The sequence below is a fragment of the Triturus cristatus genome, chromosome 10 (assembly GCF_964204655.1).
Source record: "Triturus cristatus chromosome 10, aTriCri1.1, whole genome shotgun sequence".
Lineage (NCBI taxonomy): Eukaryota > Metazoa > Chordata > Amphibia > Caudata > Salamandridae > Triturus > Triturus cristatus.
The window spans coordinates 837,425,490-837,452,703 of record NC_140593.1 but is presented as its reverse complement, the minus strand read 5'-3'; the positions used below and the strand labels follow the sequence as shown (position 1 = coordinate 837,452,703).

The window sequence follows — 27,214 nt, the reverse complement described above, 5'->3', positions numbered from 1 at the left end:
AGATTTGTCTTCACTGAAAGGAGGCACAGAATGCTGAATCTGGCTGTAAGATACTGAGAGCCAGATGTACGAAGGTAAGTGTTTGCTATAACCAGATAACAATTTTTTGCGAATCGCTATTGGTAATCGTAAACAGCAATGTACAAATGTGTGCTATACCCATTTTGCAATTCCTAGTTAGTAGCAAAAAGACCTGCCTCATTTTGATGAGGTAGGTCTCGGTTTGTGGCCCATTGGAAGTCGCAAAAATCACAGGGATGGTGGCCATGTATGTGATTGCTTTTTAATAAGGCAATCTTTTTTTTTTTTTTTTTAAATGCAGCCATTTCCTTAAAGGGACCACTGCCTGTTTTTACACACATTCACAAAGAGTAAGGGGTCCAGTCCTGTTATCTTCTAATAAAGCAATTTTTCTTGCCATTCACACCGCTCCAGCCACCACGATTGACAACGCGATACAGAGCCTCCGCAGGTTCACAGGGTCCAACTCCGCTCGTCGCCAGTGAAAAGATGCAGACACCACGAAACCCTGGTGAGAAAAATGGCTTTATTAAAAGGAAAGATGACAGGACCGGACAGACCAGGCAACAGCCACCAACTGTCCTTCACCCTCCTCATTCCACATTCCACCCTGGAGACAGTTGTCACGGAGGCGCATGCCCCAGGTTCTGACAGCAGAACCCACCACCTATTAAATGTAATATTTGTACTCCGTGTATCGTATACAAAACTAAATATAATCAACTGCAAGCCAGAAGTACAACCCTTATTCACATTAGTCAAGCAGGTGTCCTCAAATTGGCAAATAATTCAATTAACATACAACAAGCATAAATTTGACTTCCAATATTATAGCAAATTCAGTTTCCAGCTCCAATGCTAACACTGTGATGTCATTATGCCGGATTAGTTCCAAGAGTGAAAGATGGTAGTGAAAGTTGGAAGCTGAGAACAACCTGAAGCTTTCCCAAGTACTTCTCAGTATTTTAGAGCTATCCTGTGGTTCAGTCTCTTCTTCTCGGAAAGAGAGCCTCCTCCACGGTTCACCTCATGCAAGGTGAGTGCTGCTCACCATGAACCTGAGTAGATGAGTGGGAGATGCAAGGGTAAACGCATCTCAGGTGAACCCCAGGATCCACCGGAGCTCCAACGGGGGGTGACAAGCACTGGTCTGGACATCCACAGGTAGGGCAGGGGAGTTTGACAGTGAATGACTAGAGATTCTATTATCCAGGATAGGCTCTGCTGTGGAGACAAGAGTTCATTTCTTTACTGTAATGATTAAGGGACCTTCACAAAGGAAACTTCCTGAAAGGATGGAGGCCTGCTAGTTGAATCTGCTGGGTATTATGTGGGCAAGAAGGAAGCCAAGACAATATCAGTAATCCTTAAGATTAGGATATGATCACTGCTAGACTTCCTTCTTGACAAGAAAACACAACGCAATATAAAGCAGTCCCTGTATGCCGACTATCTATTTAGAGATAAGTCTGCTACATATGGAGATGTTTTGAGGCCACAGTCAGGGAGCCATGAAAGGTCAATTGGAAAGTACTTAACCATGGTAATTTGGGACAGAAAGGAGGTAGCAGTGGTTCTGCTTTTTTGGAGCACCACAAGAACCCCACACAACACCAAGCCCATGTGTACCCTTCACGTTCCGAATATCTTTCTAGATGGTTTTACTGTTTCCGTTCACAAGACAAGTTCATGTGAACACTTCATGTTTACAAGATCTTTTTGTAATATTTTACTGTAGCTCAAAACAGACTTGTAATAGTATAAAGAGTATTTAGAAATTCCTTGCTTTGGATGTTATAGCATTTTAGTCACCCAATAAAAATGTGTATATTGCAGGTCTTAAACCATTAATCATTTTGTGAATTCAAACTTGTGATGTCATTTGTAGAGATATAAGGAAAGGAAATTGGGATGTGGGTAACCGAGTTGGGCTACTGAGTCACATTTATCCCTAAGGCACTGAAGAATGGCCACAATGGGTCATAGTAAGCCCTATCTTCTTATCACCAACCACAAACCTAGTGGACAGAGGAAGAAATCAAGTGGCAACACAAGAACTTCAAAAGAAAAACGCTTAGGACTTGGGCAATTTATTCATCTCCAGAAACATCTTCCAATCTAGCAAGGAAAGCTCCAGCCGCTTCCAGACGGGTGTTTGTACCGGACGTATGCATTTGTAGAACAGGAATCTAGGTGATGTGATTCAAGATGGTTTGCAACGAGGGTGAATATATGTGGGTGTGCACTCAGTTGTGTAATAATGTAACATTCTTGAAAGAGGTGGTCTTCACATCCTTTCTAAATTGTAGGAGGGGTAGGGCTTTTCCGATGTTGATAGGGATGTTTGAATTTGGGAAATAGACACTTGCCAGTTCCGCAGTTTCTTCTGCATATCCAGCAGACCACTCCTCTTGATCTTCGAGACTGAAAACAGAAGAATGCACTTTTGCTCATATTTCGAATCCTGCTTTTTTATAAGCACTATTCTTACCATACAGTCCAGACTCCTGAGTGTTACAATTGTTGTCCCTGCATGACAACTCTACTGTCGTCTTGCAGACCAATAGAACATCATTAAGTGTTGTTTCTGTGCAACCCCTGCTTTTTGGCTTTTCGTTTCTCAGATCCCATGGGGAGGACACTCATTTTACCTGTTCCTTTGTACTCCCTGAAGGCCATAGCCTTCGAGGCTGAGACCTAGGGAGAAGGCCTCAAAGGTCAGTCAGAGGCAGCCATTTTGGTAATATGCAGGTTCTGCCTCATGGCTACATTAATTTTAAAAAGCTGTTTTTGGACTATGGTTTCTTGGATTTGATGTACTTCCTGTCCTTGAAAATGTATTGGACTTGTGTCTATCTAGAAGTCATCTTACTTATTTATGCTAATTGGATTGTTGACTATTAAAACTTACATATTGATCAGATAACTTCTGATTCAGCCAGTGAAGGGCTTGTGAAAACTGACTCTGGGACGAGAGTTGTTTAAAATCAATATAATGCGAGCTGGGATAAAAGGATAGGATGTAGACACAAGGAGACTTTGCATGAGACTGGGTGAGGCAAGTAGATGGAGTAGCAGGTTGACAGTGGGTTGGGTGGCAGTGAATAATGTGGGTAAAAGGAGGGTGCATGATGAGCATGTTCGGGTGGACTATATAAGAGCAAGAGAAATCGCTACTGTAGAACTGGAGGTGAACAATCATCTTTGTGGGAACTCACAACAGATTGAGTGTAATTGAAGCAGCTTTTGAGCAGAACAAGTGTACGAGACGTGTATAGTGGAACTCGCAATCACTCTGGTTACAGAGCGTACAATTACTTCTATTACTTTTCTTCAATTCTGATGATCAGCTGAATACTCTGTACCGTTCCATTTTGCAGAGGTTGGAAAGGGCTCCTTACGTCGGCTGCAGATTCATCAGTATGATTATTCAGAGCAGTAAGAACGAGCTGCAGTAGGATGGCACAATGCCCCTTCTCTCTGAGACAGGACTGGAAGAGGTGACCCAGTCCTAACATGAAGCCGACCTGAAAAACGTATTTTAGGAATAACAGAGAATGGCGAATAACTACCAACAGATTCCAGATTCCCATGGTGCATTTGTTTTCTCGTTCTTAAAATTAAATTGAAACATTATGGGGCATATGTATCAAGCCCTTTTCCCGTTCGCACACGGGCCGATTCTCAGAATCGGCCCGTTTGCGAACGGGAAAAGGCCTTTTGGGATGTATCATCCCAAAAGGGTATTGCAAATTAGAGAATCGCAAAATTTGCAATTTTCTTTTTTGCGATTGCATTTAAGGAATCGCAAATTGCGATTCCTTAAATGAAATGTATGAAGCACAGAAAAAGCGTGATTTGGCCTTAAGGAATCGCAAATTACCACCAACTTGAAGTTGGTGGTAATTTGCGATTTCTTTGAAAAATGCACTTTTTTGCATTTTTCAAAGTGCCATGTGGCGCACATACATGCCCTTAGGGCATGTATGTGTGCCACATGTGCACACATACATATTTCAGGTGTGCAACAGGGTGTCCTTTTGACACCCTGGCACCCTTGAAAATGCATTCTCATTTTGCAATTCTCTAATTGCAAATTGCAAATTGAGAATGTCTTTAGATTCATTTCTATGGGCCTCCTAGCCCATAGGAATGAATAGGAAGGTATTCCTTAATTGCAATTCGCAAATTGCTAATGGCAATTAAGGAATGCCAAGGAATCGCAAAATATTTGCGAATTTTTTATTACATCCCGTTTTGCGATTCTCAAATAGCGATTCCGTAAAAATCGCTATTTGAGAATCGCAATAACGCTATTTGATAATATGCCCCTTTAGAGACATAGCATTGGTACAGAATAAATCAAATGAAGGGATAAAAAAATCATAAACCATAAATCTTTTAAAATGAGGGATATTGGTAATCTGGTAGGTTAGAAAAAGTACCTGGTTGAAAACAAAAGTAATATTATTGAAAAGTAATATATACAAAAATGGAAAAGAAAACAAAGAAGAGAGCATAAAGAAAGAAAAGAGGATAGGAGAGAAGAAGTGGAAAGGGCGTTGGGCAGTGTTAGACATGGTCATTGTTTAGGTGAGAGACCTCATTAGGAGTAGATTTTTAGGTCTTCATGTATTAATAGAGCTCATCTTGTATGCATTGTTGCAGTGGGAAGCTAAGGCAGCCTTTAAATAGGTAAAGATCAATGGTGTCCCACAGTTTACTGAAGGGATACTGAGAGCGTGCCTTTCGATAATTTGCCTTGTCAGCACTTCTGGAAAAGCAAAGCCATGCCCACTTGGTGTGAAATGATAGTGTAGCAGAGCGTTTTCATTCTGATAAAATACAGTTTGTACCCATAGATAAAAGGTTTATCAGAAGACCAGGTAGTTTTGAGGGGTGGGATGGTCTCAGAGGTCTAGAAGTCCCGCAGTGGTGTCAATGCTCAAGTGTATGTTAAACTTTTTTTGTAGGAGTCCTTGTTTTTGAAGTCAAAGAGATTGGACAAGATTGAAATTGAACAGAATTGTGTTGTAAATCACCTATTTCTAGGTTACGGTTCCACCAATAGCTATAATCTTGGATACCTGATTTGTGTAGTTTCTCTGGGCCCAAAAAGAGTAATGTAGTCTTTTCTGAACAATTGGCGATGTGATTTTCCTTTTGAAAGGAGAGTTCAAAATGTTGTTCCATGGGGATGGTGATGTGGTCTATGATATATGTTATGTTGTACCTAGCAGTTGTTCTAAAAGGTGGTCACTTTGTGGTTGAGGTGTAGTCGTGGGGAAGCTTGAAGGCTGTTAAATTTTGATGTAACATGGCCTCACTGTATTCCTTTCTTTAATGAACAGAGCAGATTTGGAACATGAGGGCTACCCCATTTTTAGGTCTCGCCTGACCCAGCGCATGCGCTGGTCTGGCGAGACTTATTGAGAGGGCTCCAAAAAGTGCTACCAGGCCAACCTGGAGCTACAGTGTATGTGTGCGGGCGCGCGCGTCGCGCTTTACCGCGACTACTTTCACTTTCGCCGCACGGCCGCTTTGATGTTTGATCGCGATCACTTTCGCGCCACGGCCGCTTTGATGTTCTCCGTGAGGCTTCAATATATTGCAGCAGTTAAAACAAGCATTGGCATAGTCAATAGGTCTCGCTTTTGGGACCTTATAAGTGTTTAGTTATGCAACTGTTGCATGGCTAAACACTTATAAGGTCCCAAAGTCGAGACCTATTGGCTATGCCAATGCTTGTTTATAGGGTTGTCTCAGTATCAGAAATTTGCAAAAATCCAAGTTGGGGTTCAGCAAAAGTTATGGGAACTTCTCTGGTACCTAGTTCCCCATGAAGGTTATCTTTGGTGGTCCACTCTTCACAGAAAACTATAAGTTCCTCAATCTTAATATGGTGATTAAGCCATAGTACAGCCATATATGATCCGGGTAATGTATGTGTTAGTTTATTGTCAAATGAATCTAGCGCCACTCTGTGTTGAGAATTAGAGAGTGAGAGATCTTTAGATGATTAATAGTTGGTATAGATTTGCCAAAGGATAGTTGTAATAGTAGGTCAGTTTCTACAGGTAGCCATAATGGTTTATTCGGTGTTTCGGATAACAACCAACAAGCTCCCTATTGGGCCAAGTAGGAGGATTGATATCTCGAAAAGACTAGCAACTTAATCCCACCTTTGTTTTTATTTACTTTGAGTTTGTTCACGGAAATTCTTGTTTTATTTCTGCACATGAATTCTGAAATTAATTTTTCTATTGTTTTAAAAAATGTGGAAGTGAAGAGCGGATGCCGGTTGTGAAAGTTACAAGAGGGGTTACCATCATTTTTATGGTCTCAATTCTCTCCACCAGGTTATGAATTTTGATGACCATTGTAGTAGTATCTCTTTAGTTTTGGCCTCTCTTTTATATTTGTGTGGGATTTGGCTTTATTCAGGTCTCTGCCAAACTAGGTTCCTAAGTATTATGCCATTTTAATAGCAACGACTGTGCGAAAAGTGAGGAGCAGTGAATATTTAGGAAGACAAGAAGGGGTGGGAGCACACTGCTGACCTCCCAGCACAGTTCGCCCCTTAGCATTAAGTAAATGCAGTTTGTAGTGCACGCTTACTTGGTATTTTACTGGAGCGTTCCACCAAAGTTGGTGCAGATTAGTGCTGTCATCTGTAGACACATGTTTTTCTGGATTTTATTTGTCATCAGTAGAGATCCAAAAACGATTTTCATCTGGGGTTGCTGAGCAGGCTGCCAAACTTCTTACAGGTCTCAGTACCTCTCACAGGCGCACAGGTGCATCTCCACTAGCTCGTCAGCTCAATAGCTCAAGAGAGCCTTTTTAAACAGGAAGGGGTGGGAGCACACTGCAGACCTCCCAGCACAGTTCGCCCCTTAGCATTATGGTAAATAGCAGAGACTGTACGAAAAGTGAGGAGCAGTGAATATTTAGGAAGACGACTTCGATCTTGTCCTTGTTAAGGGAGTACATACAAACAGCAATATATTTAGAGATCTCTTCCATTATGATAGGCAATATCATCTTTTGAAGATTCCTATTATCCTCATTATCCATAAGAATATTAATTTCTAGTGTTTAATTGTGTTTTTGCCAAGATTAATATCCACTGAAGTTTAAGCTTGGTGCACAATCACTATCTGCTTAATCTAGGCGCTTGATGTGAATTGAAAATGGTGGTGATCAATTAAGAGGTCATCAATCCACAAGGATCCATGTGGTGAGCGAATAGAATGTGTAGTGGCTAAAGCTGGTTTATGAATTTGTCACATATCAATCAGGTTGTTGGACACACAGAGGTTTAACATTTCTGCATGAGAGTTTTTGGCTATGAATTTGACCTTGAAAATTCTGTCTACATTACTGTCTGCAAAAAGTGACAGTCACCTCTGAGAATTATGCCTAAGTTTAATGGTAGGTTGGATATTACTTTATTTAGGGAGGACAAAAAAATCTGGTTTGTCGTTGTTAGGAAATTATATGTCAATAATGTGGGATTCTATGCTATCTTTTTTGCTGTTAAGATTAATCAGAGCCCTTGTTTGTCTTGTTGCTGTGACTGGATTGAGCAGTGAGAGTACTTTTACATTTTGGTTACTCAGAGTTGTTATTTGGGCTTATTATGGAGGTTGGTACAAAGCTGTGATTGTCTGTTTCCCTTTAACCCACCAAAAGTAAAGAGTTAAGTTTTGTGTTTTTATTGGAACCTTGAGTAGCGTTGAGGTTAATGTTGGTTGAGAGTGTTTAGCATATAGTCAGGAAGTTTAGATCTGTGTAGGTGCGTGACCTGGGGACCCAAAGGAAGGGATCTTGCTGCACCCTCAATATGGAGGATAAGGTGATGGGAGTGTTGGCACCGACCTGAACCTGACAGGTCGTAGATTAAAAAGGAGAAAATGGAAAAAGAGATTAGGGTATAGAAAAGAAAAAATTAAAAGGATAAGCCAAAAAAAAAAAAATCTGAAAACCCACATCAACTTCAAGGGTGACGGCAATCATGCTCTTAAACCTACATTGCGCGAGAACTAAAACAGAGGTGCGCAATGAGCAGTCGACAGAAGCTATCTTCAAACTAAATGCACGCAATATCCATGCTAGCATAGCCATCACCAGATAATAAAAGAACTACAAAACAAACTAACATATTAAGACTTATACAACTGCTTAATTAAGCTTGGGAATCATATGTGATGTGAAGGCAGACATAAGATCCAATGAGGTTGGTTTCAAGTTAGTACCAAATTAATATACAAATTAATATACTTGAGAGAGTGTTGAAACATTACCCCTTTTGGTAACAGGTGTTACATGCATGAGATAATGATCATACTAACATTACTCACATTAAGGTGTTTTATGGCAAATAACTGGTATGGTGGCATATGCTTACAAAACAGGTTATTTCTATACCGAACGTTAATGTATGTAGACGTTGAACTAACAATCAATCTGATTAGAAACCAGTAGGTATGAACCTTATTGTGTATTGAACAGGCAGATTTACAGACAAACAGGCAAGACAGGTGTTAAAATTGGTTATGGAAACATGGCAGTCTGTATCAGTCTATATCAACCTAAAACAGAATTTAACTGAAAAAGCTTGTATATGAAAGGAAGACTGGTAGCACGAGGGACAGGGAAAAAACCCCCAAGATCCCTTGATTACCCCAATGGAGAGACATGTTCACTGATCATGGTCAAGCAGAGCTACTGAGGCTCTATCTGAGATCTGTGAACTTAATGGCAACTAACTATATAGCATAGGCTTGAGCTGACCAATGGGTAAACACAATGAAATACACAGCTTACATGTCCATGTTTAACTGAGAAGTATTTGAAATGAAGGTTTGTAGTTTGTGCACTTCATTGAAGAACTTTGAATTTTCCCTAAAGATGATCTTGAAGTGTAAGGGTCCTACAAGAAAAACTGAATAGAAAGTCATGGAGGTTTCTCCCTGAGGGTGCGAAAGCCTTTCTTGTGGCCAACAGTTTATTTTGAATAATTTTAGTTTAATACCATTTTTTGCTTCGTTCTACAGAACAATTTCTTTTTTCTTCATTTGATTGAGAATTTTCTCTGAGTACTTGTACTTTAGTGGTCTGAAAATCGTTACTCTTGGTTGTTTCCAGATCTTAAGGAAGTCTGATGTTAGCTTCCCTCATGGGTTCCTGCATGCTCTTTCGATATCAAAGTTTCTTTCAAAGGTTAATACAAGAGTTTTAGGTATCCAAGTCTCAAGAAATTCAGTGCAGGCGTAGGCCTCATTTTCTGCACCCTCTGGAAGGGAAACAATACTCAAGTTCCCTTTCCGGTTCTCTAATTCTGACTTCCTTTGATAGGGTAACTACTTTTGTATTCAGTGAGCCAGATGTGTTCTGTGATTGTGTTTTTCCATCTTCCAAAATACTTAAGTCTTGATTCTGCTTCTGAGATTTTGCTCTCCGGGTCTTTGAAATCTTTTTTTATGCCTTGAATCTCAGCTTGGATGAGGCCTGCATTGGAATTTACTCCTTGTCGAAGTTTATGTAGGGCTGATAACCTGTGAAGCATCAGTTCCATGGTTGTATTCGGGTCAGTTTTTGTTTTTATCTGAGAGTCTGATATAGGTGATCAGACTTAGATATTTTCTAGTCCACTTTAATTCTTTCTTTGACCTCTTTCTCTTTTTGTTCAGCCATATTTGTAGTCTGGCGGCAATTGGATTTTAAGGGACAGGAGTTAACTTCATGGTAATTGTGCTCTGAAAAAACCCAAGTCAGCCAACGTTACGAAACAAGCTTGGCAATTGGTGAAGTGGTAACAACGACACAAGGTGTAAATGCTTTCTGTTTTTATAGCAGCCTGCTCTAGAACCTGGCAAACAGGTGTCTCAAGATGTAAAACGAAACCAAGAGAACTTTGCTAGCACTTAACTGTGGGTTCAGACTATTTGTGTATATGCCTTTGTCCTTAGAACCTATTGTCCTCTTTTCCTAATATGGCAGTTTGCATGAGAAGGATTATTCCAGGTTTGTGTGAGCCTGTGAATTGGCAGCTTAGTATTTATGGAAGGGGCGCTGTTACATGGCAACCATACTATTTGAGTAGAGCTAGTTCATAGTGTTCCCTTCCCATTATATAATGGAAGACCCCTGCCAAGAGTATGGCTCACATAGTTTTCGGTGGCTCGAAAATGGTGAAGCCATTTTAGTAGCTTAGTTCACAGATCGTGGGCAAATCCTGGGGTGCAATTTGGTCTTTAAAGATTCGGTAGCTCAGCAGGTACGCAACTTGCAGCATAAGTCAAAGGAGTGTCTGGTGCCTGATATGTCAATTGTTCATACTCTTCAAACCATAGCCCCACAATATCAATGTTAAATCAATTTGCATCCGATCATGACAGATAAAAAGGTCCGTACAATAATACTATCAGTGTAGTAGCAACATGCTTTTGGGTGTGTGGTTTCGGCCATTTTGCACTGTGTTTGACGAACGATTGGATTGCATAGTATTATGAAGTTTGTATGGCTGCTTCGGTTATCTTATACACAGATCGAGGGTCAATCCCAAGTGCAAAATGTGGCTACTTAAATTCAGGAGCCCATCCAGGGCGTAGATTTCAGTGCAACCGAGAGGAATGAACAGGAATGTCTGAAGTGTCAATCATACATAGTGCTTTTCTGAGGGCAGAAAGAGGAGGCACTTGTGCAACCGAATTCCCAATACACCTCTATTACAGAAGGGAAGGTGGGACTTCCATCTTAATGTGTCTGCAACCTTGAGCTACATTTTTAAATACCTTACTTCCATTATCAACTGAAGCATGTTCACCACTGAATGAGACCCAACTCTCAAAGACTTGCATCAGTACAACACTTGTTGTCAACCTTGTGTACAAGAAGTCATATGAACCCCGTCACTCCGCATCTGATGCTTTTTTGACTATTTCTTATTGCTTCAATCAACAGATATACCTTGGCTTATACATTTTGGTAACTCAGTCTTTTAGTGTATCACAGTGAACATAACTACTCTTTAGTAAGTACAGTCAGGAGCTCGGTCAGAGAAGTGGTTGCCCCCTTAAGTAGATGTAGTGGTTGGAGTACACCTTCAAGAGCTTTTCAAAGTGTGCATTGGAAAAAGAACAGGAAACATTGATAAGAAATCTAAACCTCGGCCTACCTTTGAGAAGTCATGATTTGAAGAGAGGGTCTGTACTAATCTTTCACCATTCTCATCGTGTCATATTCATAACATGCTTCGCTATCAAAGACACCAACAGGTGTGATATGGGAGTAGAACAAAGTGAACTTTTAATAGTTTCCTGAATGACATTAGGCTGCCACAAAGCAGGGATCTTCATGGAGATTGTTCCATAGTGATGCCGCTACGTGCCGGAAGCTTTTTCCCCTCGCTCTAGATCTTTGACCATGTATTGAGCAAAAAGCATTTTGGCAGTAGACAATAGAGTTCTTACTGGCTGGTAGATCTGCAACCTTTCTTTCCAGTTAACTGAGTCCATTCATATGTATTGTTTAGGTATCAACAGACGCGACTTAAAATAGAGTCTCTTATTTAACGTTTTTGAATATTAACTTTCGATGTTCCACAATATATGATGTTGCAATGATCTACCTTGAAGCCCACCATGGTCCTAGCCAGGTCTTTCAGTACGGGGGAGGGTAATTAAAAAAACAACTTTGAAAAGGGTCTCTTTCATGCTGTATATTCATGTCCTTAACTTTATTGGAAAAACAATAATCAATTTCACACAAATTACTCGAAAAATCCTTAAAATATTCCATGTAGGCTACGCAATCCTCAATCCCGGTTTACATTTAACGTGTTTTCCTTCATCTTGCATTCCCTAAGAGTATTTGCTTTTTTTCTAAGCTGTTATGTTTCATTGTGTTTTTTATGCAATAGAGGACTTGCATAATACATACTTTGAACTGGGGTCGCCTCCACTGGTGGGTGGGTGTTTGTGACATGATTGAGAACTCAGAAGGGGAGGCGGAAGGCAGAGCGAGTTTCTCACAGTGTCTGTCAATAGGTCATAAGGATGTGCAGACTACATCTGCATCCAATCCCTTGCCATTCTGCACAGCGCTCACAGATATAGTGGCATATGAAGCAATTGTGGGAAAGCTTGAGATATGAGGATGGAGGATTTTAGAAATATGTGGGGACAAAAATGTGGTACATTTCTATCAGAGTGAGAGAATGGTACAAAGTGGAGAACTGAAGTGGCTGATGTACTCCTAAGGCCACTAACCCTTTCATACACTATAGCAATGTTCAAAGTCTCATATTTTCAGAACTGAAACATTTAAAGTTCTAATCAAAATGAAAATGAAATCATTCTTGTTATTTAGTTGAAGCTTCTATTCAAATGGGACACGGCCTGGCAGTCTGGGCTGGACTGCTTACATTGAAGCAAGGCCAAGCTTTACTCGCATAAGGTAGTCTTCGTCTGATGTGGGATAGTAGGAGATGAGGGAGAGAAAAAAAAAATCGATGGACGGGATTGAGCGATTCCTTGTGGATGAAGGGTTTGCAGTTATTCCACCCTTCATGACAGCGTTTTTCTCGCATTCATTTTGCAAAAGAAATATGATAGGCAATATGAAACTACATTTTTTTTTAATCCCCGACACATCTGTTTCAAAGTTAAACTCAAAGGTAATTGTGCTAAAAAAAAAACCAGTTTGTTTTGTTGTTTTTAAAGGTTTTCTATGGAATGGTGAATCTCCCACAAACTTGGAGGGATTCAGGCTTGACAGGCAGACCACAAAAGTATTGCAAAACGTCATAACGACCCTCTTCTGAAACTGTTTTTTTTGTTGTTTGTTTCTGTGAACGAAGGTTTACTAAAAAGTCTAATTTGGTCCAATTTTTACAAAATACTCAAAATCCTTTGGAGGAAATCGAGTTTGCTGAATTTTCCAATTCGGGCAAGTATTTACACCTCATCACTTTCAAGGGCCATCATCTGTCGCTTCGGACAACCACCATCGAAAGATCAATAGACACCACTGACCACAGCCCCTCCACTCTGGATAAAAACATGATTCTGGTACAGAGCACTGAAGGAGCTTTGGAACTTGACAGAAACAGGAAGGAAACCGCACTTCCGGACATATTTGAACAATTAGGAGAGGGAAAAATAAAAGAATGAGCGCTAATTTAAATATACAAAATGTATTAGAATTATGCATATCAACAGACATGTGACACTAGGAATTAATGTGATTTTGTGGCCGTTCAGTGCTAAAGCCAGTTCTTACCTTGTAAATAAATAAGTGCAGGTGCCTGAAGTTTTTCTTAGAAGTTCGCAGCTGTCGCTGACAAATGTCAGGACTGTCAATTATCAGGTTTGCATAGTCTTGATGCCACCTCATGCCTCTTCCTGCCACCGCCCTACAATCTGTGCACCTGTATTTCAATCTTTCAGGGTTTTTTTCATGCCTGCTTTCCCTATTTGTTCCTGCTGTTTTTGTCTTCTTCCTTCTTTAGTGTTTTTCACTCTTTGGCTCTGGGTCAAAGTCTGATGACGAAAAGTAAGCGCAGGCACTCAAAAATAAGTGCTGGTGAGCCCCATCTGCAACAAGCAGCTTAAATTAAGCACTGCCTAAAACCAGTAAACTGTTTTTAAGCTTCTTCTAACTGCAACTCTCAGAATTTGGCATAGCAGATACTGCATGTCTGGAGATGTTCCTTCCACTCTGCATCATGGAGATGTGACTACACCTTTTTAGGTCAAGCCTAGCGGCAGCACGCATGCACTGATCGCTCTGCGAGACTACTGTAGTAGAGTATGCAGTGGAAGCCCCACCCACTCTCCGTCCATGTTTGTCATTGGCTTGCGTCTTTGTCTTTCGTAAATGCTGCCTTCTGATTCGTTAATAGGCTTGTTAGTCCTTCCTTAGTACGGCCTTGTCTTCATTTGCACCCTCTCAAGGCGACTGGCCCCTTTACTTCGGTTGTTACACGTGACCTATTAGTTAGTCTGTAAGCACTATTTACTTTATTGAGTTTCTCTTACTGCAGGCCGGACATGCGCTGCTTCAGCTGAAACGGCTTGTGTTTTTTAAGCAGCAGGACCGCCCCAGTAAAACGGGCGCCCGCTTTCAATCACTTTAACCTGGCATTATCTTGTGTCTGCTTCAACTCTCCGAGGTAAAATGGATTTAGAATGATTAGCAAATTAAGTCATGTGAATTCAATGTAGCACATACTCCTGTGCTAATGGGCTGAAGCTGACAACAGCACATCTGTGTTGCATGTCATCTGTACTAAAGCCACCCGAAAGGTTGTTACAGCCTATTTTATTACTAAACCACCAATACCAATACTACCACTACCAACACCGCCAATACCACAACCTATACCACCATCACAACCACACCAACCAATACTCCCACCGCCAATACCACCACCACCAATACCACCCCACCAATACCACTACCACCCCCAATACCATTACCACCACTATCAATACCACCACTGCCAATACCACCACCAATACCTCCACCACCACCAATACCACCGGCACCGCCAGTACCAATACCACCGCCAATACCAATACCACCAGCACCACCAATACCACCACCACCGCCAATACCACCTGCACCACCAATACCACCACCATTGCCAATACCACCAACACCACCACTAATACCACCAATACCACCACCACCAATAATATCACCAATACAACCCCCACCAATACCACCGCCAATACCAATACCACCGCCAATACCAATAACACCACCAATGCCAATACCACCACCAATGCCAATACCACTACTACCAATAGCACCACCAATACCATAACCACCACCACCACAAATCTCATCGATACCACCACCACCAATAGCGCCAATGCCACCACCAATACCACCACCACTGCTACCACCACCACCAATATCAATACCACCAACACCACCAATACCACCACCATCAGCACCAATACCGTCACCAATACCCCACCACCACTAGCACGACCACCAATACCCCACCACCAATACCACCACCAATACCAATAGCACCACCACCAATACAACCACCACCAATACCACCACCACCACCCCCAATACCAATGCCACCACCTCAGCGCCTCTCGTTCACTAGTAACAGCAGGAACAGTACGAGGCCGAGGCCGGAGCTACAGCCGAGACCATTCCCCCCTCCCTCCATGCCTGCCAAAGCACAGCAAGCTCTGCACCAGGAGGTGAAGCCTGGGCCCTGCTACAGCTGGAGTGTTTTTTATTAGGCCAAAGATAGCAATGACATTACGCAATGCCACGCTGCACACTCAAATCACGCAGAGGGCAGAAAAGAGCCCCCCTTCCTCCTGAGCCACAACAGTGTAATCACAGAGCAAAAGGTATTGGAGCGCCTTGTTAGTGTTTGTAGCTCAGATCATATGCAACTCTCACTTCACACTTTGTGTCTGTAATTTACAACACTTACACATCTTTTCACTGCACCATTTATCACTACTTTGAAGGCGTTGCAAGCCGGTCTCTTCCTCTGATATTTACAAGCTAACAAGTGGGCGAGAAAGCCCTTTATTGCAATGCAATAGGTCTCGCATTTGCAATAGTTTAAGCTATTAGTATTGTAAATGACAATGCCTTTTATTTATGTTTTAAAACCCAAAACATAAATAAGAGGCATTGTCATTTACAATGCCAATAGCTCAAACTTGCATGAATGCGAGACCTATTGCATTGCAAATGCTTGTTTGAGGTGCTGCAATAAGGGCAAAGTCTAGAATTTGCTTGTAATCCCGTTCGGGGGGGAACTGACCAGCACCTGAAGTTTCGGAATTTCCGTTCCTTGTTATGGTGACAAAGGTGAAAGAGGCATAGGTGTCCTGGCAATATTTTTTTACCTCTTAACTTGCTTTCATTTGAAGAGTTTACCCCTCCTTGGACCCATCTTCTAATCAGAGAACTAACTTCCCACAGACTTCAATGGGATCACCAGCCCGAAAAACAATCTTCACCCGCCCAAAAACATGTTTCATCGCCATTAATTTTACAAAAACACATATCCCTCCAAAGCCATTTACACTCACTCTCCTAGGAGAGTCAAAGGTTGAGAGGCACGTTCATTGAAGCTCCTCCTATTGTTTCTATACACAGCCTCGTACTTGTTTTACTGATTTGTCATACTGCAGACTATATATAGCTGACGCCATTGCCCCTTCCTCCCAACAGTGTTACACAATACCACGCCGCACTAAATGCATCGGGACTAGGCCTGGGCGGTAAATTTTGTTCCGCTCGCGAAAATTGCGATATCTTGACATTTTCGCGTTCCGCGGAGAACTCGAAAATGTCAAAACTTTCGCAACCTGCCGCGAAACGGACGTTTTTTCTTGTTCGCGCTTTAAAAATGCATTCTCGCGTGCGGTCGCAACTTACCGGGTCCCTGCGTTCGCCGACTAGTTTTCCTATCCGTTCGCGCGCGCCACAAGATGTTGGATTGTTGATAGCTGGTCGCGCTATCCCACAAGAGTTTGCGATCACGAACACGTCATTGCGATCGCGAACAGGAAATAAGAATTGCGAACAAGATGGCCACTCCCATTAGCGACCGCATGGGCAAGTTGGAGATATATTTTCCCGCGAGCACGCAAAAACACATCGAGAACGGGCAGGAAAAGCAATCTCCGCATCTTCGCGAAAGTTTTTGCGCAATTTCGCGATAATTTGTGAAAGCCAATTTCGCAAATTCCGCCCACCCTTAATCAGGACTCCCTTCGCACATAAGAGAAGGAACAAAGGTATTTTCTATCCAGATGTACAAATTACACCTTACACCGTACACGGAATGCTGCACTTTAAAAACACACAAAGGGATTAATCTAGAAATCTGCACGATTGCGCTGATATTTTGAGATGCTATGACAGGTGTTTTTTCTTTTAAAAAAGTAACAGTGCACCAAATACAACTACTTAAAAAAAATCGCTGAAATGAGTACTTTGCAGCTGACCAATGACAATGAAAATAATTTCTAAAGCGCGCTCATACTCTAGACGTCTTGGCGCTGGAAACTTATCTGTGCATTACTCGATTTCTGCGCTAATCCTGCCTTGCGCTGCCTGGGGCGCAGGAAGCTAACTAAACAAAAAACTGTTACAAACTGTAAAATGCAGGAAAACCCACGAAAGTGATAAATATTACAGAAGATCCAGTTAATGAATTATCCATTTACACATCCAATGCAACCCCTACTCTATGGGCAGTGCAGCTCTTCCGCCATTTAAGACCCCTCTCACTATCACGATACATGCCATTGAGCTCGGCTGAGTTGTAACAGCAGGCAGACGTGAAGAGGCATGTCTAGGGATGTGCTAACCCTCACGTGGTGTGTTTACCCCCTCATAGCTTCACGTGTACACAGACCGCAGCGGTCCCCGAATAGCAGCGCTACTGCCGGCCTCCATGGGGAGGCGCGCATCCCCTCCCACAGGAAGTGCCAGGCCCCGTGTGGGCTCCATCGGCCTCATTAGCCGCTGGCGTTCACCTCAAGCCGCCCCAAGCAGCCTGCAGGGACCCGGGCCCAGGGGCTCTGAATAATACATTAATGCCTTGCTAATGAATGTCAGGACAGGGACGCGCAAGAATGCCAGGCTTTCTGCAGATCGTAGTTTAGCCAGCATCTTAAAGTGCGCAGCACCGAGGCCCTCTCCCTGCTCTGAGGAACGTGGAAGAGCAAAACACTGCCCGGCTGGCAGACTCTCTGCGTTGCCATGCTTGCCAACATTTTGAAAGTAGGCGATTGTTAAAACAGAACTTGGAAGAGTTATTTTATCCATCGAATTGCTTTGAAGTGGGAGCAATTTTAGGTGGGATAAAACTAAATGAAGGTCAGGGCTTTAAGTGGGCCAGGTCCTGCTCGGTGCCGGCAGATCAAACAAGCATTGGCATAGCCAATGGGTCACGCCTTTGGAGACCTTATAAGTGCTTAGCCATGCAACAGTTGATGTTGTTGCACAAAGTATATTGTGCTGCATAACTAAATACTTATAAGGTCCCAAAAGCGAGACCTATTGGCTATGCCAATGCTTGTTTCGGACTGCAGTGACAGCAGGCACATCGCTGCTCACAAGCGAGACCTATTGGCTATGCCAATGCTTGTTTCAGACTGCAGTGTCAGCAGGCACTTCGCTGCTCACACTGCTCTTCTCTCTAGCGGAGAAGTTACGGCATGACGTCATGCGAGGCGAGCGTTGTAGGGGAAAGGGAAATCCTTTAAAGAGAGTCATTTTCTCTCTGGATTCCCCTTCTCTTTTTGAAACTCAGGAGCAGCAACTTTGTCCTGGTGTCACAAGGACTTTAAGTGGAAGCTTTTTCAATGTTATATACAAGCCATAGTTGCTGCCTATTTATTTTATGCAACTAACAACCATTGATAAAGCCAATAGTCCTGACTTGTTGTAGGTATGATGTTACTTGTTGTATGATATTTGGATGCAATGACTAAAACAGCAAAATACGTCCGGCGGCACACTATGCTAAGCACAGATATTTAGCTTATGTTTTTAAGCCACGCCCTTAATTACATTGGCCACGCCCCTTACACACACACACCCCCCCCCCCCCGTTTTGTCATCCCACTTAAAGCCCTGAGAGTATGTACATAAATAGATGTGCTTTCCCATCAGCCTGGCATCTGGGGTTAGTTATACGGGAAAGGAATGTGGAGGCAAAACTGGCCCTTCCAGATTCATGGCACTACATCTGTTCAACTGAACTGATAACCCGAGAAACACCCAGGACTGACAAGGGAGTTCAGTGGGTCACATAATTTGTACCACCGATACACACCTGAGTAAGGGAGAGAAAGGGGGTAGTTTGGTTTAGAGGAAATGAGAGATACTGGGGTGATTGGGTGTGGCAACTGTGACTTTGATCAGGGGATTACGGGATACAACACATGACATTGTATATGATGAAACTGAATAACAAATATTTTAAAATAGCACGTGCGGAAGTCACATTCGGTTCTTTAAAATGAAGACGTGTTAATGCTTTCTCCTCAGACGTGTTGATACTCCCACATTAAAAGTACCGAATCCTTACTTCGAAATGCTGGCACTCTCCCTTTCAAATTATATACGTGCAGGTACTCAGTAGCTGCTCATGTAAAACCTTAATTCCAGCATTTCAAGCACAGTTAAATGAAAAGTCAGAATGACATCACACGCGGGGACATAGCAGCAGGTGGGTATTATGTGTTCTTTTATGTACAGTAAACTGATGTAGCTAGGAAAGGTATTTTCTTTACATTCTGGATTTGTAGTCCTGGTTGTATAATTGGATAAGCTGTACTACGAATCCCATAATGCAACGAAAACGGTGAAACGGAAATGTGAAACTTGGAGGGTCTGCAGACTTGCACATACTTTTCGTCAGCATACCAATAGTATGCCCCACTCCCGACAAAATAAGCATTGGCTCACGGAGAACATCAAAGCGAAAGTGAAAGTGATCGCGATCAAGCGCGGCGCGCACCCGCGCACATGCACTGTAGCTCTAGGCCGGACATGGTAGCATTTTTTTAAACCCTCACAAAAAGTCTCGCCAGACCAACACATGCGCTGGGTCAGGCGAGACCTAAAAACCATTGACAAAGTGAATAGTGCTGGCTTGTCGTAGGTGTAATGTTACTTGTATCATATCTGGATGCAATGACGGAAGCAGCAAAATACCAATCGGGCGGCACACTATGCTCAACACAGATTTTTAGCTTACACATTTTTAAACCGTGCTCCTAATTACATCGGCACACCACAATAGCTTTAAAAATATGGTCTGAAGCCATATATGCTTTGGCTGCCAGCATAGTGACACACAGTTAAGCTAAGGGCATTCTAGGTCCCAGTGAAGGTAGGCCTGGGGAAAGGTTGGCAGGTAAAGCGAAAGGTGGTAGAGTGGTGCGGGAAAATCCACCTTTTCTTCATGGTCATTTAAGATTTTTCGCTTTTCGAGGGATACTATATTTTTGCTGGCTTTAGAACTCTGTGCATCTTACCCCTACTAACCAGTATTAAAGTGGCAATGCTCCCCTTTAAACATCACTGAATTACCATACTCCTAATTGGCATATTTAACTTTCTAAAAAGTTCAAAATACAACTAATAAAGTGCACCCAGGGCTTGGAACACCCCTAGTGGACTGCAGAAACTAGTGTGCCATCCACTACAGCGGCAGTGTAATTATGGCTTCAAGGCCTACTATTGAAGGCCGACTGTGGCAGTGTAAAAACTGTAATGAACCTTTTTAAAAGGGTCAAACCTTCTTTTTAAATAATAAGCCACCCTATATTGGCCTTGTATCCCACAAGGCATGGTGCATGGTATTTAAAAGCAGGAAATATCGGATGTAATGCTTACATGGCCTTACAGTGACCAGCATCCCAAAAGCACATTTTCACTTTGGCAGACCTAGCAGTCCTATGTAGAAAAGCAGATTACAAATTAAAATACTAATAGTGTATCTTGGGAATGGAACAAGCTAGAAAAATAATCAAGCAACTATTTTAATAGCTATTCAAAATCCAAATCAACGGTGAGGTTGGATTTTTAATAAATATCAAAGAAAAGTACCTTTTAGAAAGTTACCTTTGTCCTGCCTGAAGTTCCTGGAGGCAAATTTGCATTGGCTCTCCATTTATCCAAGCCAGTAATTAGCCTTGAATAGGCGTGAAATGCCTCCTAGGAGCAAACAACTGGCTGAGCTGAAGGGGCAAAGATGACTCCTCTGAACGCCGCAGAATATGTAGGGTGGAGTCTGTGGGCATTCTTTTTGACACTGCTGTGTCAAATCCTGCTTGAGTGTCAAACAGTGCTTGTCGGGTCTGTTGGGTTCACGTATAACTCTTGGGGCACACTTGAACAGGAAGAGAAGAGGATGCCGAGACAATTATTGTTAATCCACTATGTGGTTGCTGAAGAACTGCTTTTGTCCTACCACACTTCTGCCTCTAGGTTTATTGTGGGTACATTGGCTGCATCAAACTGGATTTTAGTGTTAGATGTAGAAGGAAATTAGGATTACTGTAGTACACTCCACACACCCACAAATACACACACTATATATAAATATACACACACACACTTTGAGAAAGGCTGGGATCAGCCAAAACGGGTCAGTGCTGTAATAAAGAATTGAAAATTGGATACCTGGTCTGGAGTGCCCACGTTTGTCCCGCTTGTGCAGGAAGAAAACATATTCTATATATACATACATATACACACACACACATATATATATTCACTTAAAAAAACATAGGTTTCACACAAGTTATAGTTAGCTGTACATTTCACTCGTAAAAAACCAATGAAATTCCACGTTATAGTTAGATCAGGTAACTATAACTTGCGCCCCCGCAATGCACTGCTGATGACGTCACATATTACATCACTTATGACATGGTCAGTGACATCACTCATGACATCAATGATGACATCTGAAATGACACATTGTGCATTGCGGTCGCGCAAGTTATAGTTACCTGATCTAACTATAACGTGGAATTTCATTGGTTTTTTACGAGTGAAATGTACAGCTAACTATAACTTGTGTGAAACCTATGGTTTTTTAAAATGAATTTGCAAGGTTTTTTAAATGCTAATTCCTAACTATAACGTGTGTGAAACCTATGGTTTTTTCAGTATATTTGTACGGTTTTTTAAATGCTAAGTTATGTATTTATTTTAAATTTTTGCGCGCACGGTGCGCTTCGCACACCGTGCGCGCGCTGTGGGCACTCGGTGCGCTTCGCGCACCGAGCGCCCACGTTGCGCATTTCGTACCGTGCACGCCTCGCCATTTTTTTACAAAATATCAACTGTTTTTTTCTCCCTTGGGGGTCCTTCGATTTCTATATTAAATGTGATTGTTAATTCTTTTTTTTTTTTTTTTTTTTTTTACCGCACGCGTACGGTAAGCTTACCGTACGTGTACTCCGCGATTTTTTTTTAAAATTATTAAATTTATTTTTCATACTTTTTGGTCCTTCGTGAACCCCCTGACGAACGCTAGGGGGTCTGCAACTCTCTTCGTTGCCCCCTTTTCATGTTATCAACCTTTGTTTTTCAGTGCGAGAGACAGAAAATGGCGGCCGATACTTTCTGATTTCGACCGATTCGAATGTTTACAGTCATGTAACCACCAATCAGAATTGAGCTCGCGCACGGCACCGTACGCGTACGGTAAGCCTACCGTAAGCGCACGGAGCGCGCTTACAGATATATATATTGATTTAAATGCTATTTTCTCAGGACCTACTGAACAGATTTACACCAGACCTGCAAAAGGCACATCCCTGACCTGAGGACTACCTCTCTGCCCAATTTCAAGTAATTCTGTTCAGCCGTTCGGGCTATAGCTCGGACTAAAGGTCCTATGGGAAAATGCATGGGGGAAACGCGTTTTGGGACCCCCCTTTTTTCTCAGCCCCCGCTTGACGAATCCCCCCCGAGACTTTCAGGGTAGGAGCGGAGCGTAGCGCCCCATTAGTTTTGAAAAATTCGCGAGGATTCGTCAACCGGCGCCAAAGTTATTCCAAATAGAATGTTGCGGATTTCCTATGGAAACACGGTCCTAACTATAACTATCTACTGGCGACTGCCAGTAGATAATATATATATATTGTTTTGCCATCTTGTAGATGTTCGGAGTGTAGCATTGGCCTTGGAAACTTTCCCCCCTTTGGTTAAGGCCTGCCAAGGAACCATCCCCACCCATTAGCTAGTGTCCGGCTTAAATGTGGCACATCCAGGCACCCACTACAGAACACTTTCAGGAAATGCAGAAGAACAGAAGAGGACTGGACCTGCTGCCTATGACCTGAGAGGAGCTCGGAAGGACTAGACCTGCACCTGCTCATATTCAGAACAATGAAGTGAATTCCAAGGTTCATAAGCCTGACACCCTGTTGAAGCTACAGGAATACAACAATCTACACAAAGCCTATTTCTGGAAGTACCCAGCTGACCAGCGGCAGCTGGACTTGGCTTTTGGCCTCTTACACCCTGTTAATCTTTAAGTGCCTCCCCTGAAGTCTTGGGTGGCTCTAGAAGTGTACTCCTGTGGTGGACTGGGTCTTAAAGGACTAAGTCAGAAGGTAAAATCTTTGACCAGGACGACGGACCTGGTTGGTGTATTCGACACGCACTCCATTACGGTCAGACTCAAATTGCGCCCATGTCCCTGTCTTCCACAACCACTATCATTGGCGCTTTGTTGCTTTCCCCGCTATTTCTACCTAAAACTTTAAAAATGCATATCTCCGGTTCCCCTCATTGGATTTTTGTCATTGTGGTGTCATTTTGTTTATTCAATTTTCAGTTTGGGATTTTTATTGTTTTGCATTTCGACCTTATCACCACTAATCCTGTTTGAAGTCTTAGAGTAGTGTGCTACTTGCCGAAAAGCGCTTCGACGTCTCTTCAGGGGAAGTAAGCGCTATATAAATGCAATTACAATGCACTTAACAATACAATTAGTGTTTTGGTACTGCATAATTACTTTACACATTGTCCTAAGTTAAGTCTCTCTACTCTGTCATAGCGATCAGGGGGATAAGCTCCTCCAGTTAAATTTGTGACTCGGGGGTTCACCTCGACAAGGGTTGTGATAATTCCATGAGATGGGTCGTCACCAGCCCCAAATAATAGTTACATTTCTTACAATTTGAGTCAGTGGCTTAGGTCGTGTAGTTTGACTAGTGGATCATGTCGGGGTAGCAAAAGAATGGCCTAATGGAGGCCCTACTGGAAGTTTGTGATGTGGTCCATGAGGATTTAATAGTCCTGGGGGTCCTTCAGCAAGTGCGAGTATCTAGGTGGGGTGGCAGAGTTGTCTTAGATAAGTTGCAACCAAAGAGAAAATAGAAAACATTGAAAGGTCAGACACCAGAGTTCTTGGAGGGTCCAAAGTAGAGGTTGATGTAAAGAAATGGCAGAGGAGAGCCAATAGTCCCACTATACATTTGTGAAGCCACTCACTGAGGTAGAAGGAGGCATGCCTTAGGATGGGGATGGGCGTCTGCTGCTTGGCAAGGACTCACTTGCACCAGTTGAGAGGCGTGCTGTCAAGGGAGGTCTTGAAGCACCATCCAGTTCGCTCACAGTACAGAGCAGAGATAGTGAAGAGGCAGGCGAGAGGTGTGCTGGGCTGACCACCAGATGGCGTCTGTTGTGTTGCCCTAATGAGCAGCCTGATCCCACCTCAGTTGCTCTCGTCATGGTGCTGGCTGACAGAAAGCGAGGCAGCAGAGGCATAGAGGAGGAATGTGGAGGTCTGAAGTGAGGGTGGGAAAGCCTGGAAGCGGGAGTGACGTGGAGCGCCTAGTTGGCCTCCAGGAGGCATTTGACATGCCTATTCATGAAGCTCAAGGCAGTTAAAATAAGAGAGTTGTTAGAGGGCGCGGGTGACCCAGTTTACAAAAGGAGGTTTGATGGGGAAGAACATCATGGCTATTCCCTCTTAAGTTTTTTCACTGGAGAAAAAATTGCAACTGATTAAATTGAGGATGAGGGCAAATAGAGAGGTGAAAATGCAAGCATTGCAGGAGACGCTGAAGGAGGGGTGGGTGAGACTAGTACATCTAAGGTAAGACAATGAGTACAGTTTGAAGGAGACTGTGACAGTGGGGCTGAAACAACTAAGAGTCCAGTGTAGCAACTGGTGGTCAGATGGGAGCCGTCTTTAGCGTATGCGGAATGAACTGGTGCAGGTGTCAGTGCCAGGAAACAGGAGAGTCCAGTGTGCTCCAAGAGCCCAGTCTGATGTCAGAGCTGGATCTATGGTGGGTAGCCTGGTGGCAGCTACGAACCATGCTACAGAGGTTTGGGGGTTGGCGTAGGGCACACCTCCCCCGAGAAGATGTGTCTTATCTTTCTGTTTGTGGTGTGGGAATGGCTAAAGTATGAGTGGTGGGGGATGGAATGTGCTGGATGGCGGAATGAAGAGTGCTATTCTGTTGGACTACAATGAATGAGAATGAGTAGAGGAAGAGGAAAGCCTAAAGCGGAGGTTAGATCCAGTAAAAGTAAGATGGGTGAGGTAGGTGGGATGAGAATTTGATGGGGGAAAAGGAGGGCAAAAGGATAATAGGAATAAAGGGTCTGGTGCTTTGCAGGGCACAGCTGGAGCAAGGTGCTAGTTGAGAAGAGCAGACATGCATAAAGCAGAAAGAAGCTACCGGTTGCAGAGAGGAAGACTGCAAAGAAGGCACCGAAACTGAGACCAAGTAATAGACTGAAGAGAAGTGTTGGAAGTCTGTTGGAATGGGGAGGAGGTTTGTAGGCAATATTAGAAGGGGAGGATTGTTTTAAAGGTGGTTAGTATGTGATTATAAGTGAGTTGGCATGGAACAGTTACTTTCAGAGGAGGTCTAAAAGAAGACAGAGGAGTACAGTCAGGAAAAGGAAAGACAGGGGTTAGTAAACAGCAGAACAGGAGAGGGGTAAGCCTGTTGAGAAGGTGAAAAAGATGCCATGCATGGGGATTACCAAGCCTTTTGTAGATATTTTTATGGGATTTGAAAGACGAGTTTATTGAAGATTTTTAACTGCTCCATACAGAGCTAGAGGTGAAGAAGGGGTCTCGGGAGGCCGAGCTGGGTTACAGAGAGGATCCAAAGATCCGGCTCAGATTGGAAACTGACAAATAGCATTTTTAATATATCCTAGAGTTTACTGTGAAAGGTTTATGTGAAAATCGTGGCATTGTTCAAATATATTCAAGTAATGGTAAGGCACTGATATGATTTGGTGGCACAGCATACATTCACTATGATTAGTTCAGTAGGAGGCTGGCTTAGGATGCAGAAGTGGATAGGGGTGAACTGGCTACTGATTCACTATTACAATAGTTAGAGACAGGGGTTTTCAAAGGCAGGAAAAAGCTTGTCTTCCAATTAGTGTGGAGGATTGGTTGAGTTATTACTTGAGGGTGGAAGAAGCGCAGGTGCTGTTTCAAGCTTTTTGTTATGGTTAGTAGGATACTGCTAAAGGAGATAGAGGAATGTAGGATAAAACTTGGATTGAGAGCTCATTTGGGGACTGGCTGATGGAGGCACTGATCGTTTCCCCAGTTGTGATGATTCCTAAAAAGCACCCTGGCAAGTTCTGTCTTACTCCGCATATTCATGGCCAGTGGAATGGTCAGTGAATGATTTCATTTCTGAGAAATTGAGCCCAGCAAAGTATGCTACAGGGGTCAATGCTGTGGCTTTAATGAACCAAACAGGGTGGAGTACGCTGATGGAAAAATGGGACATACATCATTTTTCGGCTTATTACCGGTTCACGCTGAAGAATACCAGTTGTTAGGTGTACAGTCCCAAGAACGGATTTACATGGACAAAGTGCTACCCATGAGTTCTTCCATTTTCTATTCCCTTTTTGATGAAGGTTGAATTTTTAGCATTTTTTTTTTTACATTTCCCAATTATTATGAGTTTGTGACTCTTTACTTCAATAATTTCTTCTTTACTGGTCTGAAGGCGGAGTAGTATTACCCGGAGGCTTTAGAGAGTTTTCAGATTACCTGTGGGAAGTTTGGGGTCTCTTTGGCCACTGAGAAGACAGTGGTCACATCTATAATGTTAATTTTCTTAGGGTTTGAGTTGTATTAGAAAACAATGATGGGAAGTTTGGCACAGGAGAAGACTGAGGTCGCATAGGAGTTGATTGTGGACATGTGGGAATGCACAAAAGTTAAAGTGAGGTCTTTACAGTTTTGGCTTGGTTATCTTTACTTGCCTGCAGTGTGGAGAACAGGAAGGGCTTTCTGCAGGAGGTTAGGTTTGTCAAGGACATATTTCCCTGATCATAGGCTGAGAAAGTCAGCAGGTGTAAAAGTAGATTTGCACGTATCAGCATTGTTTTTCAATGTGTCACATTGAGGCTGAATGGAAGAAATGAACCAAAAGATTGGAGTGGTGCACTACGTCGGAACAACAATTGTCTTTCAATAAGTCATTTAGTCTCGTTATATCGTCTCAGTAAATCCTTTATTTTTCATAAGCATCCAACAGTAAAAGATACCAGCCAACGCGTTTCGTTCATATACAATGAACTTCTTCAGGTCGCCTTCTCTCCTTTCTTCCGAGCCTCCTGGGGTGTGTCCATCTTCCCCATGAGAACGTTTGCTTGATCAGCA

At 42.7% G+C, this 27,214-nt stretch overlaps 1 protein-coding gene across 2 annotated transcripts in view; it reads right to left on the bottom strand.

Annotated features, from left to right (window-relative positions):
• The window catches only part of ADCY9 (adenylate cyclase 9), a 482,409-nt gene that overhangs the window by 158,433 nt on the left and 296,762 nt on the right, over window positions 1-27,214 (bottom strand). The window lies entirely within an intron of this gene.